This window comes from Ornithorhynchus anatinus, chromosome 10 (assembly GCF_004115215.2).
Source record: "Ornithorhynchus anatinus isolate Pmale09 chromosome 10, mOrnAna1.pri.v4, whole genome shotgun sequence".
Classification (NCBI taxonomy): Eukaryota; Metazoa; Chordata; class Mammalia; order Monotremata; family Ornithorhynchidae; genus Ornithorhynchus; species Ornithorhynchus anatinus.
Genome location: NC_041737.1, coordinates 26,728,154 through 26,741,589, shown reverse-complemented (window position 1 = coordinate 26,741,589; position 13,436 = coordinate 26,728,154).

Sequence of the window (13,436 nt, the reverse complement as noted above, 5' to 3'; positions counted from 1 at the left end):
GAGAAAAGCATCTATCAACCAGTAAGTCAACCAATGGTATTTATTAAATGCTTACTGTATGTAAAACATCGTATTACATACTTGGGGCAGTACAATACAATAGAGTTGGTAGACATGTTCCCACAGTGAGTTTACACTCTAAGAGGGAAGACAGATATTAATATAAACAATTCATGGATATGTACATAAGTGCTGTGTGTCATTACACAAAATGTAATACACATAAGCTTAATTTTTCCATTATGATCTGTCATTACACTGCCTTTTACATTTGAAAGTATCATTAGAAAATTTTAAAACACTGGAAAACTCTCATTAAAAACTAAAACTCTGGGAAAAATAGACAGTTAAAAGTGTAATTGGTGAATTACGTTTTAGGAGTGGTAAATTTATTCTGTCTCATTACCACTTAGATGTTTTTACCATTACCCATTTAATTTTCCAATATTGCACAAACTATTAATGTAGTAGGCATTAATGGGCTTACTGGATAGTTGAGTACCTTGTAAAAATTGGTAAGAACTAAAATAATACCAAAGAATATCTATTTTGTACTTTGGATAGTATCCAAAATAAATGCTCTTCTTAATTCCATGGGTAATGATGAAAGGAAATAATACTAAATGTTTTATAAAAGGCAAGAAATTAATAGTAGAATAGAGGTGATATTAACTCAATAAACAACAAATATGTGAACTTCTGGGCAATGATTCAGCTCCTTCTATGCATCATTTTTTGATGGGACTTTTGAACCTTAATTTTTCAGTGAAACATAGTGCTTTCAATGCCTCAATGAAAATGATGTCTTTAAAGGATACTGAAAACTCACACCAGTCTATGGCCTCACAGTCATTTACCCTTAATAAACATTCGGATCAGTGTCCATAAAGATATAGAGAAGTAGTAGAAAAGACAAAAAGCCATTTTTGTTATGAGGCAAAAATGAGATATGAAAGTCATAAATTTAAAAGGAACGAAATAGAGGTGACCAAATGATCTTTATTCCCCAGCCCTTTCCAAACTTCAAGTGGTAAACAAAGTGTTTCGGCTGCCTTCTTTCTTTTTTTTTAATGTTGAATCATTCTTTGAAACCCTCATCCCAAATTCTGGGCATACTGGTTAGCTAAAGTGCAGTTATATGATCATCACAACATCCAGTATTCAGTTTCTAGAACAATCATATACTAAGACAGCTAAAAACCTAGGAAACATATGTTGGGATTTTGGGAAATGAAATCTCTAGGAGTTCAGAACAGTACTTCAAGGAATAGTAGTGGTGTGGTTTCCATGATGACTTAATATATTATTAAAACCATTCTTAGTATTTTTGTTTTGTTTTCCCTCTAATTACCTTTGGTTGCTGGTTTAACAGGCACACCCAAAATTCAGTAAACATACCTGCAGTAGTATTTCAATATAGATAGGATCCTGATATTTTGCATGGTAAATATGAGTGTCACACTCAACAATAGCCTTAAAAATATAAAACTACAGTAGTGTCTGTGCTGCATAACACACACTGAAATTTTTTCTTCTCTGTACCCAGACCCTAATTAGGTGGTTTGCAATACGTGCTGCTGAGAATGGCATTCCTGGGTGTAAGTATGGACAAATCAGTACAAACAGCTTGGCCTGGTGGAAACAGCCTGGCCTTGGAAGTCAGAAGACTGGGGTTCTGATCCAGCTTTTCCATTTGTTATGTAACCTCGGGCAAGTCACTTCACTTCTCTGTGCCTCAGTTTCCTCTAGAAGCTCACTGTGGGCAGGGAATATGCCTACCAACTCTGTTATATTGTACTTTCCCAAGAGCTTAGTACAGACTCTGCACACAATAAATCCTCAGTAAATGATTGATTTCCTCATCTGTAAAATGGGGATTTAAAACCTGTTCTCCCTGCCATCTAGTCTGTGAGCCCCTATAGGATGGGAAATATGTCTGATGATTTTTATAATGGTATTTGTTGAACATTTACTGTATGTCAAGCATGGTTCTAAGCACTGGGGTCTATATAAATTAACAATAATAATAAAGGTATTTGTTAAGCCCTTACTATTTGTAAGGAACTGACCCAGAGAAGTTAAGTGAATTACCCAAGGTCATACAGCAGGCAACTGGAAGAGCTGGGATTAGAACCCAGAGCCTTCTGACTCATGGGCCTGGACTCTATTCACTAGGTAATACTGTTTCTCACATGCTTTTTGTAATCTTACAGTATTTAATAGAGTAAAATAACAGTGAGTGCAGCAAGAGTGTAAAGCATTATGCTAGTTGGTGGGCATGATAATTTAGTAGTTTGGATTGGAAAAAAATTATGTCATTGTTGTATTTTTGAACCATCTAGGCCCTAAGCCTCAATGTTCACTGAATCAGTGGTTACTAAGACCAGATTTTCCCATAACAGGAGACTCTCCAGGTACACTACTTTAGAAGCAGCACTGATGTGGGAATCCGAAGAACTGGGTACTAATCCTGACTCCATCATAGCATACCTGATGTATGACCTTGAGCAAGTCACAGATTCTCTGTGCCTCTGTTCATTATTCTACAAAGTGGGGATTCAATACCTCTTCTGCCTCATACTTCATTTGATTGTATTCATTGAACTCTTACTGTGTGTAGCAGACTGTACTAAGAGCTGGAGATAGTATAATACAACAGTAAACACATTCCCTGCTTACAATGAACTTACAGTTTGGAGGACTTAGACGGTGAGTCTCATGTTGGAACTGATTATCTTGTATCTACCCCAGTGCTCTGTAATAATAATAATAATAATAATGTTGGTATTTGTTAAGCTCTTGCTATGTGCAGAGCACTGTTCTAAGTGCTGGGGTAGATACAGGGTAATCAGGTTGTCCCACGTGAGTTTCACAGTCTTAATCCCCATTTTACAGATGAGGTCACTGAGGCCCACAGAAGTTAAGTGACTTGCCCACAGTCACACAGCTGACAAGTGGCAGAGCCGGAATTCGAACCCATGACCTCTTACTCCCAAGCCTGGGCTCTTTCCACTGAGCCACGCTGTTTCTCTGTACAGTGCTTGGCACATAGTAAGTGCTTAACAAATACAATTGTTATTGTATTAATGCTTTGTAGTAGAAATAACATTATATAAATAAGGATTAATATTTATATTTACAGATATATATAGAGAGAGAAGCAAAATCTCTAGCCATGTGCTTGATGCAATGATCTAAATTTCCAAATGGAAGGCCTACTTCACTAAAAAAAAATCCAGAGTTCAACTAGTGCCATGTCAATGCAGCATTTCATGACCACTTTACTAAATATGCGCTTCACTCTTCAGCAAAGTTGTCACAGCTACCGTCCAACTGTAAAATAGTGTTCGGCCATGATAAGAATTCATCCTCGACAATACAGAGTGTTCATGGCCATTTAGCCCCCGTCTTTGTAAGATGTACTTCACAGAATAATACCCTCATGGGTTGAACGTGCTACTGCCCCTCCACAATGAGAATGATTTATAACTTCATTACCAAGAGGATCAAGTCAATTAGAAACAGTGTAATAGACCAGCCCAGGGGAGTCATTGGTATTTTCTTTTATCTTTGTTTTTGATAATAACTTTCCTCCTCTCCTTCTGTTCAACTGTACTGTACAGTCAGGTGTTAAAGCATTTCATTTACTGAATAAAGGAGAAGGTACAGTTTCAAAAGTCACCTATAATAGAGACAAATGACAGTTTTATTCACAGGACCATTGGTTAGCAGTAATTACTGCTGCTGTCACCCTAACCTGGCACAGAGATCACTGTCGGTGAAGTAGTTCTATCCCTACTGGAAAAATATGGTTGTCAGAAGGCCATTATTCTTTTTTTCCCCTCAGACACTTTTCAGAATGATGAAAGGGTTTTAGTATTCCAAGAATCTTTTTTTGTAATGCTATTAACCCAGAAAACAGCTAATGGACCACTTCTAATTTGGATGTCCCGTTTATACACCTTGTTAATTGATAAGATAATAAAAAGTATGAAATAATTTTGTTCCATTTTAATGATGTACACATATTATTAATATATTTCAAATTATGTGGTTTACTAAATGCATTGAAAGATACAAAATTATTCATGCTACAATTAGACATAACAAATTATGTTAATATTCTATTTTTAGTTCTTCAATCTTGTTTTATCTGCATATTGTTAAGAAGCTGGCACAAAATGTTACAAAGTTGAAAGTACAAACAAAAGGGTAGATGCAGCAGATGACTTCATGCTGTGGTTCTGTGGCATTAGAGATCTGATTTGTTCCGCATCTTTCACCGATTATCATAGATGGATTTATTGAAACAAATCCTCTCCCCACCCTCTGGTCTTTCCCAAAGGGATCTAGTATGACACAAACCAATCTAGCAGCCATAAAAGCTCAGTGGAATGAGCACGGGCTTGGGAGTCAGAGGTCACGGGTTTGAATCCCGACTCTGCCACTTGTCAGCTGTCCCTTTAGCCCCAAGTTAATGATGTTCTATGGAGCTCTGGACTCAGGATCATTTTCAAACACACTCTGTATCATTTTGTCAATCCCTGGTTCTATAATTCAAAATCTCAGTCTATGAATATGCATTTGATCCTGCTTAGATTTTTTCCACTTATAATATTGATTAAACATAGCCTTGACCATTATTGTGCTGGGAACCAACTTATATACTATTTTAGAACCTTTGGTACTTATACTTTTTATTCCCCATAAACAATTTCTTTAAAAATATTAAATGGTATCCTAATAGGCAAGGCCCACTAATAGTTTTGAACAAACAGATTGAAATAATACCTTTTAAAAGATAATACCTTTTAATCATATGAGAGTTTAATTTGCCTACACTTGGACAACTAACACTTAAGAGGTCCTCCTCAGCTTTCAGCTCTCAGCTGCCTTTCACACTGAGAATCACTTCCTTCTCCTTAAAACATTAACTAACCTTGGCTTCACTGACACTGTTCTTGCCTGGTTTCCCATCTTTCTCTCTGGCCATTCATTCAGTCTCCTTTGCGGCTCTTCCACTACTTCCTACACCCAACTGTGGGAGCCCCTCAAGGCTCAGTTCAGGTTCCCCATCTATTGTCCATCTGCACCAACTTCCTTGAAGATCCCATTCACTCCCATGGCTTCAACTACCATCTCTAACCAAATGATTCCAAAATTTACCTCTCTAGCCCTGACCCCTTTCCTTTTCTTCACTCACATTTCCTCTTGCTTTCAGGACATCTCTACTTGAATGTCCCACTGAAACCTCAAACTAAACATTTCCAAAACAGAACTCCTCATTTTCCCACCCCTGTTCACCCCATCTGTCCCATCACTGTAGACAACAGTCATATTTATTGACTACTCACTGTGTGCATGAGCAAATGTTGAAGTGTTTTCACATGGCCAGGGGCTGCTCACTGAGCCTTGATAACAGACATGTGAACTGTTATCCTGGTAACTAGGAATTTTTGGATATTCTTTGGAAAAAGTCCAACTTCAGGATTCTGGGACCAAGAATCCCAAAGAATTGAATATGCTCCCCTTACCTTGAGAAATGGGGACCCAGAGTCCCAGTTGCCTCAAAGATAAATTTGTCCTTTGAAAGCTGAATTTCATTTTCTAAAACATATGTGTTTTGAATTAGGGTCATTCCATTCCAGGTTACCATTTAGGGTGATCTCCAGTGGGCCAATGAATCAATCACTGGTATTTACTGAGTGCTTAATATGTGCAAGCATTGTACTAAGAACTTGGGAAAGAAGCATTGTGGCCTAGTGGAAAGAGTGTGGGCTGGAGTCAGAAGGACCTGGGTTCTATTGCTGGCTGTGCTACCTGCCTGCTCTGTGACCTTGGGGAAGTCATTTCACTTCTCTGTGTCTCAGTTACCTCATCTGTAAAATGGGGATTAAGACTGTAAGTTCTGTGTGGGACAGGGACTGTTATCCTACCTGATTATCTTGTATCTATGCAGCGCTTAGTATAGTTTTGGGCACATAGCACTTCCAAATACCACAATTATTATATTATTATCATTTTTATTGTTGGGCGTGTATAATTCAATAGAGTTGATGGACATTTTCCCCATCCATAATGGGTTACAGTCTTGAGGGGGAGATAGACATGTTTATAAATAATTTACAGCTACAATGGTCTATCAAATGTACTCACAGAGTGGATATAATTTAACACCATCAACATTCCCCCATCCTACCTTACCTTCCTGATTTTCTACTACAACCCAGCCTGGGCACGTCACTCCTCTAATGCCCACCCATTCATGGTATCTCAATCTTGTCTATCTCACTGCTGACCCCTTACCCACACCTTGCCTCTGGCCTGTAATTTCCTTCCTCTTCATATTCAACAGATGATCACTCTCTCCACCTTCAAAGCATTATAGAAGGCTCAACTTCTTCAAGAGACGTTCCCCGGCTAAGCCTCATTTTCTCTTCTCCCAATTTCTCCTGTGTCACCCTTGCACTTGGATTTACACCCTTTATTCACCTCACCCTCAACCTTATAGGAATTATGTACATATCTATAATTCATTTATATTAATGTCAGTCTCCCCTTCTAGACTGTTAGCTTGTTGTAGGAAGGGAACATATCTACCAAATCTAATGTATTATACTCCTCCAAGTGCTTACTACAGTTTCTGCACACAGTAAGCACTCAAATACAATTGAATGATTTCTCAACAGACCAAGTGTTGCAAATTACTAAGCAAATATAGGGCTTCTCAGAGATTAACAAGCATATTAGTTGCCTCTTAAATGGAATGTTTGGTCAAGTAAAGCAAGGCTATGTGCTCTGTCTTTTTCAAGCTATTCTATACTGCCATGCTTGAGACAGTAATGAGAGATCCAACTTGGTTATGATAAAATGCATTTCCCGTGAAAGAGGACACTCTTGGGGAAGTGGTGTCATCTACTGGAAAGAGCATGGGCCCAAGGGTACAAGGATCTGGGCTCTGAAACTTGCTTGCGGTGAAACCTTGAGCAAGTTACATAACTTCTCTGTGCCTTCGTTTTTTCATCTGAAAATGGGGGTTAATACCTGCTTTCCACCCCCTTAGGCTGTGAACCCCAGGCAACACAGGAAGTGTGTCCAACCTGATTATCTTTTAACTGGGCTTAGTACAGTTCTTAGCACATAATAGGTCTTAAATAGCACGTGATTTTTGATTTAGCTATTAATTTCACAGTAATGTAGTAGCAAACTCCAAACACAAATTTACAGCATGCAAGGCCCTCATGCCTTTTCTCCAGACTAGAATTACCTTCCTCTTCAACTCTACAAGACCTCAGATCTTTCCTGATCAATGTTCCTTCTCTTCAGGATATGTCCTCCTAGCTTTCTTCCCAGCAGTTTTGTACTCACAATGCCCTGTTGCACTTTTGTATGTGGACTCATAGTTTTGGGTAGGCTGGAGCCACCTGGAGGGATTGCAGTGGGCAAGGAATGAACAAAAAAAATGTATTAACTATCCTGGGCCCTCTGCATTCCAAAGGGAAATCAGTCAGTCAATCAATCAATTGTATTTACTGAGTGCTTACTGTACTAAATGATTGAGATAGTACAATATATTAGAGTCCGTAAACAAATTCCCTATCCATATCAAGTTCACAGTCTAGAGAAAGCAGTAGAAGGCTACCCAGGATAGATATGTTATCACTACATAAGACACAGCTGAATTAGGTTCCCAGCACAATAATGGTCAAGGCTATGTTTAATCAATATTATAAGTGGAAAAAATCTAAGCAGGATCAAATGCATATTCATAGACTGAGATTTTGAATTATAGAACCAGGGATTGACAAAATGATACAGAGTGTGTTTGAAAATGATCCTGAGTCCACAGCTCCATAGAACATCATTAACTTGGGGCTAAAGACTGTGAGTCCCATGTGGGATATGGACTGTGTCCAACCTGATTAGCTTTGTATCTGCCCCAGTGTCTGGCACATACTAAATGCTAAATACTAAATATTAAATTAATGAATAAAGTACTAAATACTAAAAATATGGGATGTTTCATACGGTTCCTGGAACACAGTAACAAATATCAACAAATACCATAAACTGAACAAATACCATAAAAAGAAAAAAAGCAATGTTTTAGCCTAAGTCTTTTTGGGGGAAAATTATGAAATCACAAATCTCAAAGGTAAACTTTTATTATCTTGGCCTCATAGCTGTATCATTCCAGTTATGAGTTTACTCAGAGAGAAGAATTCATCCAATAGCATGGCAAAGCATGGGTGGATTTTCTTGTGGAAGCAGCATGGCCTAGTGCTCAAGAACACGGGCTTGGGAGTGGGTTCTATTCTAGGCTCTGCCACTTGTCTGCTGTGTGACCTTGGGTAAGTTCACTTCTCTGTGCCTCAGTTACCTCATCTATAAAATGGGGATTGAGACTATGAGCCCCATATGGGAAAGGGACTGTGTCCAGTCTAATTACCTTGTATCTGCCTCAGCGCTTACAACAGTGCTTGACTCATAGTAAGCACTCAACCAACACCATAATTATAATTGTTATTATTCTGCAAGGAGAGGCAGCTAAGAGGGGTGGAAAAATCTCATGTCAAAACTAAGCTGTGACACAACTCCATCCCAGGGTGGATGTTCTCCCTGTGGCAGAAAAGGCAAACTCCTTTCATAAGGCCTCTTGGAAATGTAAACAAACTACATCATTAAATACCTGGGTTATGTAGGTTTGAGTTTTTTTGTTGTTTGGGTTTCTTTTTCCTCTTCCTTTCTCTGGCCTAGCAGCTAGAGAAGAAAAAAAAAGAGAGAGGGATTCATAAGTGGCATAGTGCCATTCTAAATCTCCTATTTTACTTTGCCCCACTGGGTACTATAATTTCAGAGCTCATTCTACAATCACATTTTTTTGTTTTCACTTCCAGTAGCATTATTATTATTATCAATTATTAATAATAATCATATTTATTTAGTACTTCCTGTAGGCAAAGCACTGTACTATGTGCTTGGGAGAGTACAATATAACAGCAGACACATTCCCTGCCCACAACGAACTCACAGCCTAGAAGGGGAGACAGAGATTAAAATAGATAGATAGATAGATAGAGAGAGAGAAGCAGCGTGGCTCACTGGAAAGAGCACGGGCTTTGGAGTCAGAGGTCATGGGTTCGAACCCCGGCTCTACCACTTGTCAGCTGTGTGACTTTGGGCAAGTCACTTAACTTCTCGGTGCCTCAGTTACCTCATCTGTAAAATGGGGATTAAGACTGTGAGCCCCACGTGGGACAACCTGATTCCCCTGTGTCTACCCCAGCGCTTAGAACAGTGCTCGGCACATAGTAAGCGCTTAACAAATACCAACATTATTATTATTATTATTAGATAGATAGATAGATAGATAGGTAGATAGATAGCAGATACATACTTATGTACTGTGGGGAAGGGAGGATGAATGAAGGAGCAAGTAGGAGAGTCACTGAAGGGAGTGGGAGAAGAAGAGAGGAGGGCTCAGTCAGGTAAGACTTCCTGGAGCAGAAGTGCCTTCAAAAAGGCTTTGAATTGGGGGAGTGTAATTATCTGCCTGATATGAGGAGGGAAGGCATTCCAGGCCAGAGGTAGGATGTGGGTGAGAGGTCACCGGTGAGATAGAGGTTGAGGTACAGTGAAAAGGATAGCACCAAGGAACAAAGTGTGTGGGCTGGGTTGTAACTGGAGAGTAACGAAGTGAAGTAGGAGGGGGCAAAGTGGTTAAATGCTTGAAAGCCAATGGTGAAAAGTTTTTGCTTGATTTGGAGTTAGGTGGGCATGACTTGGCCACAACCAATTCCAATCATTTGGCAGGCATTTTCTTTCTCTGACACCCATATGTCCCTTTCCCCACCTTTTACCCCTCAGTGAGCAAAATGGTTAAAACACTCTGGTATTGACATTTGTGTTCTCTCACCCTCAACCTTTATTTTCAAACACAACACAGTATGGTGCCAAAAAGGAAACATGCACACACCTTCTCACCCCTCTCTTTCCTCCATTCCTCCCCATTTTCAGGTAACTGTGAAAAATATGTTAAAATATATTTAATGAGTAGAATTTACCAGCTGCATATTCAATAGTTAACATCCAAGCTTAGAAGCAGATCAAGAGGTAGGTGTGAAGGATGAAGCTGACATGTGTGCTCCATGTATAGCCATAGTTGCACAAACATAATAATAATGGTATTTATTATGTGCTTACTATGTGCCGAGCACTGTTCTAAGTGCTGGGGTAGTTACAAGGTAATCAGGTTGTCCCAGGTGAGGCTCACAGTCTTAATCCCCATTTTACAGATGAGGTAACTGCGGCACAGAGAGATTAAGTGACTTGCCCAAGATCACACAGAAGACAAGTTGTGGAGCTGGGATTAAAACCCACTTTTTCTGACTCGGAAGCCCGTTCCATTTCCACTAAACCACCCTGCTTCTCTACATCTCAGTTACAGGGTTTTTTTGTTTGTTTATTCTTATAATATTTGCTAAATGCTTACTGTATGCTAGGCACTGTACTAAGTGTTGGCATGGATATAATAATGTTGATATTTGTTAAGCGCTTACTATGTGCAGAGCACTGTTCTAAGCGCTGGGGTAGATACAGGGTAATCAGGTTGTCCCACGGGAGGCTCACAGTTAATCCCCATTTTACAGATGAGGTAGCTGAGGCACAGAGAAGTGAAGTGACTTGCCCACAGTCACACAGTTTACAAGTGGCAGAGCTGAGATTCGAACCCATGACCTCTGACTCCCAAGCCCAGGCTCTTTCCACTGAGCCACACTGGATATAAAACAGGTTGGGCACAGTCCAAGTCCCATGTGGGGCTCAAAATGCTAATCCCCATTTTACAAATGAGGTAACTGAAGCACAGAGAAGTAAAGTGACTTGCCTATGGTCACAAAATAATAATAATGTTGGTTTTTGTTAAGCGCTTACTACGTGCAGAGCGCCGTTCTAAGCACTGGGGTAGATACAGGGTAATCAGGTTGTCCCACGTGAGGTTTACAGTTAATCCCCATTTTACAGATGAGGTAGGTGAGACAGAGAGAAGTTAAGTGACTTACCCACAGTCACACAGCTGACAAGTGGCAGAGCCGGGATTCGAACCCATGAACTCTGACTCCCTAGTCCAGGCACTTTCCACTGAGCCACTCTGCTTCCCAACAGACAACCACCCTCATAGGCAGACGTTGGGTCCATCCCTTGGTATGTATTTTCACTCCAGCTACTTACTAAATCTTCCAGGAACCTTGACTGGAATTATATCATTTTCAGAGTGCTTTTCTCTTTATTACAAGTGAATTTTTTGTATCCACTTATAATTCTTAGAAGACCTCTTGTAACCAACAAAAACTAGCAATATTTATCCACTCAGGTATTTTGAAAACCAGTGTTCTGAAATCCTGGGTGTTTGAATCTTTTTTTTCTAGAGAGTTCTTTATATACAGAGTTGTTTTTGGTTTTAATAATAGATTCCTCAACATGTTACTCTTCTTGGAGAAGAACTCTCAGCAAGGGGCTTTGGGAATCAATGTACAACTATATAAGAATTCTATTTATGTGCCCCAAGGCCCTCAACATCTTGAAAGCTATCCATTATTAATCCCACATATAAGCACATAAACCCCAAATTAATCCCAACATGCAAGCAGATTCCCTGACCCACCTTCACCTCTCATTATACCATAATGATCACTATATTAATATTCACAATATATGCTAATTTTACCCGCGAGTTTTTCTTATTTACCATAGTAGATTACAAATTTATTGAGTTATTTAATGTGTACACCAAGCACCAAGGACTTGTAACTTTTATGAACCTCATGGAAACAGAGTAACTGATTGAGTACTGAAATAATGACTGCTATGAAGTCTTTTCTGAAGATAAAGCACATCTGTGTGGCCTTGATATTTAATGAAGATATGCTGCAGAAAAAAAAATCAGTGAATAGCTATATTCTTATCATTCTTTACAAACTGCACCTCTAACCCTGGCCCACAGTTTCACAGTTTGTTCTATTAGACACTAGGGAATCATGAGAGTGTGTTGATGTCTCAAGGCAACTTATTACCAGTAATTCGGAAAATCATCAGCTTGGGAAGAAGAAACTCAGCCACCTTGAGGTGAGGAGAAGTGAGCTGATGTGCCTGGGAGAGTAGGACATTGGGAGAGCTTGTGCTAGACCCTTGAAGAACACGAGGCAGGGAAGGATGAGAGAAACTCCCTGGAGGTTTGGATTTCAGCTGGCAAGAATTTGGAGGAGCAAGGCTCCCATCCCCGAGAGGGAGAAAAGCATGAGCCCTGGGATGCCTGCTGGGAAAGTCTTGGATGGCACAGTAGTAGATTTAAGGGAAAGAAAGCTGGGTTTATTTTTGCAGTATCTTGTCAAGAATATATTAAATATGGTCAAGATTCCAGGTTTTGGTGTATGCCTAGGATAGGGGCCAAAGGGGGGAAGCTCCAGATACTGGGGAAATATGTGATCAAGGGAGTTGTGGGTGGGAGTGCTTTGTCTACAGACTTCCTGCAGGCAGTCCTGAAAAGGGGTACGGTTGGCTATTCTGGGTAACCTCTCTGCCACAGCAAGATGCCTTAGAGTGGTGACACCAAAAGGGGTGCAGGAACTTGGGTTGCAGTGAATAGGACACCTCAAAACTGTGTGTTAACAGTAATCTGGAGAGCCTTTAAGACCCAGTAGTGTCTGGGAGCTACCACAGTGATTCTGGGGGCTCTTTTGGTTGAGATTTAGGCTGAAAACTCCCAGTAACATCACACACCAGCTCCTTCTTCTTAACATTTTGCTTTTGGAGAGCAGGTGTAGGCAGCAGTCATGACACCTTCAAAAAATTTGAGGTTTGGAGATTTGGCAGTTAGATGAACCAAAAAGCATAAGAGTAGGGGTGAGAGACAGAATAGGTTTGGCTGTCAGGGAAGAAGGGATGGAAAGTGAAGAAGAGAACAAGAATAATAATAATAATGGTATTTGTTAAGCGCTTACTATGTGCAGAGCACTCTTCTAAGCGCTGGGGTAGATACAGGATAATCAGGTTGTCCCATGTGAGGCTCACAGTTGATCCCCATTTTACAGATGAGGTCACTGAGGCCCAGAGAAGTAAAGTGACTTACCCACAATCACAGAGCAGACAAATGGCAGCCTGGGTTTGGGAGTCAGAGGTCATGCGTTCGAATCCCAGCTCTCTTTCCACTGAACCACGCTGCTTCTCTAAGAAGGCTCAAGAAGGCTCAGTCAGTCAGTGATATTATTGAGCGCTTACTATGTGCAGACCACTGTATTAAGTGCTTGAGAGAATATGATGTAACAATAAACACAACATAGGCCAACAACATAGTCCAGCTCTGGGTATTGGAAGGAGTTTATATGGCCCTAGACTTAGAACAGACTGCTCTATGAATTAAGGCTACACAGACTCTCTTT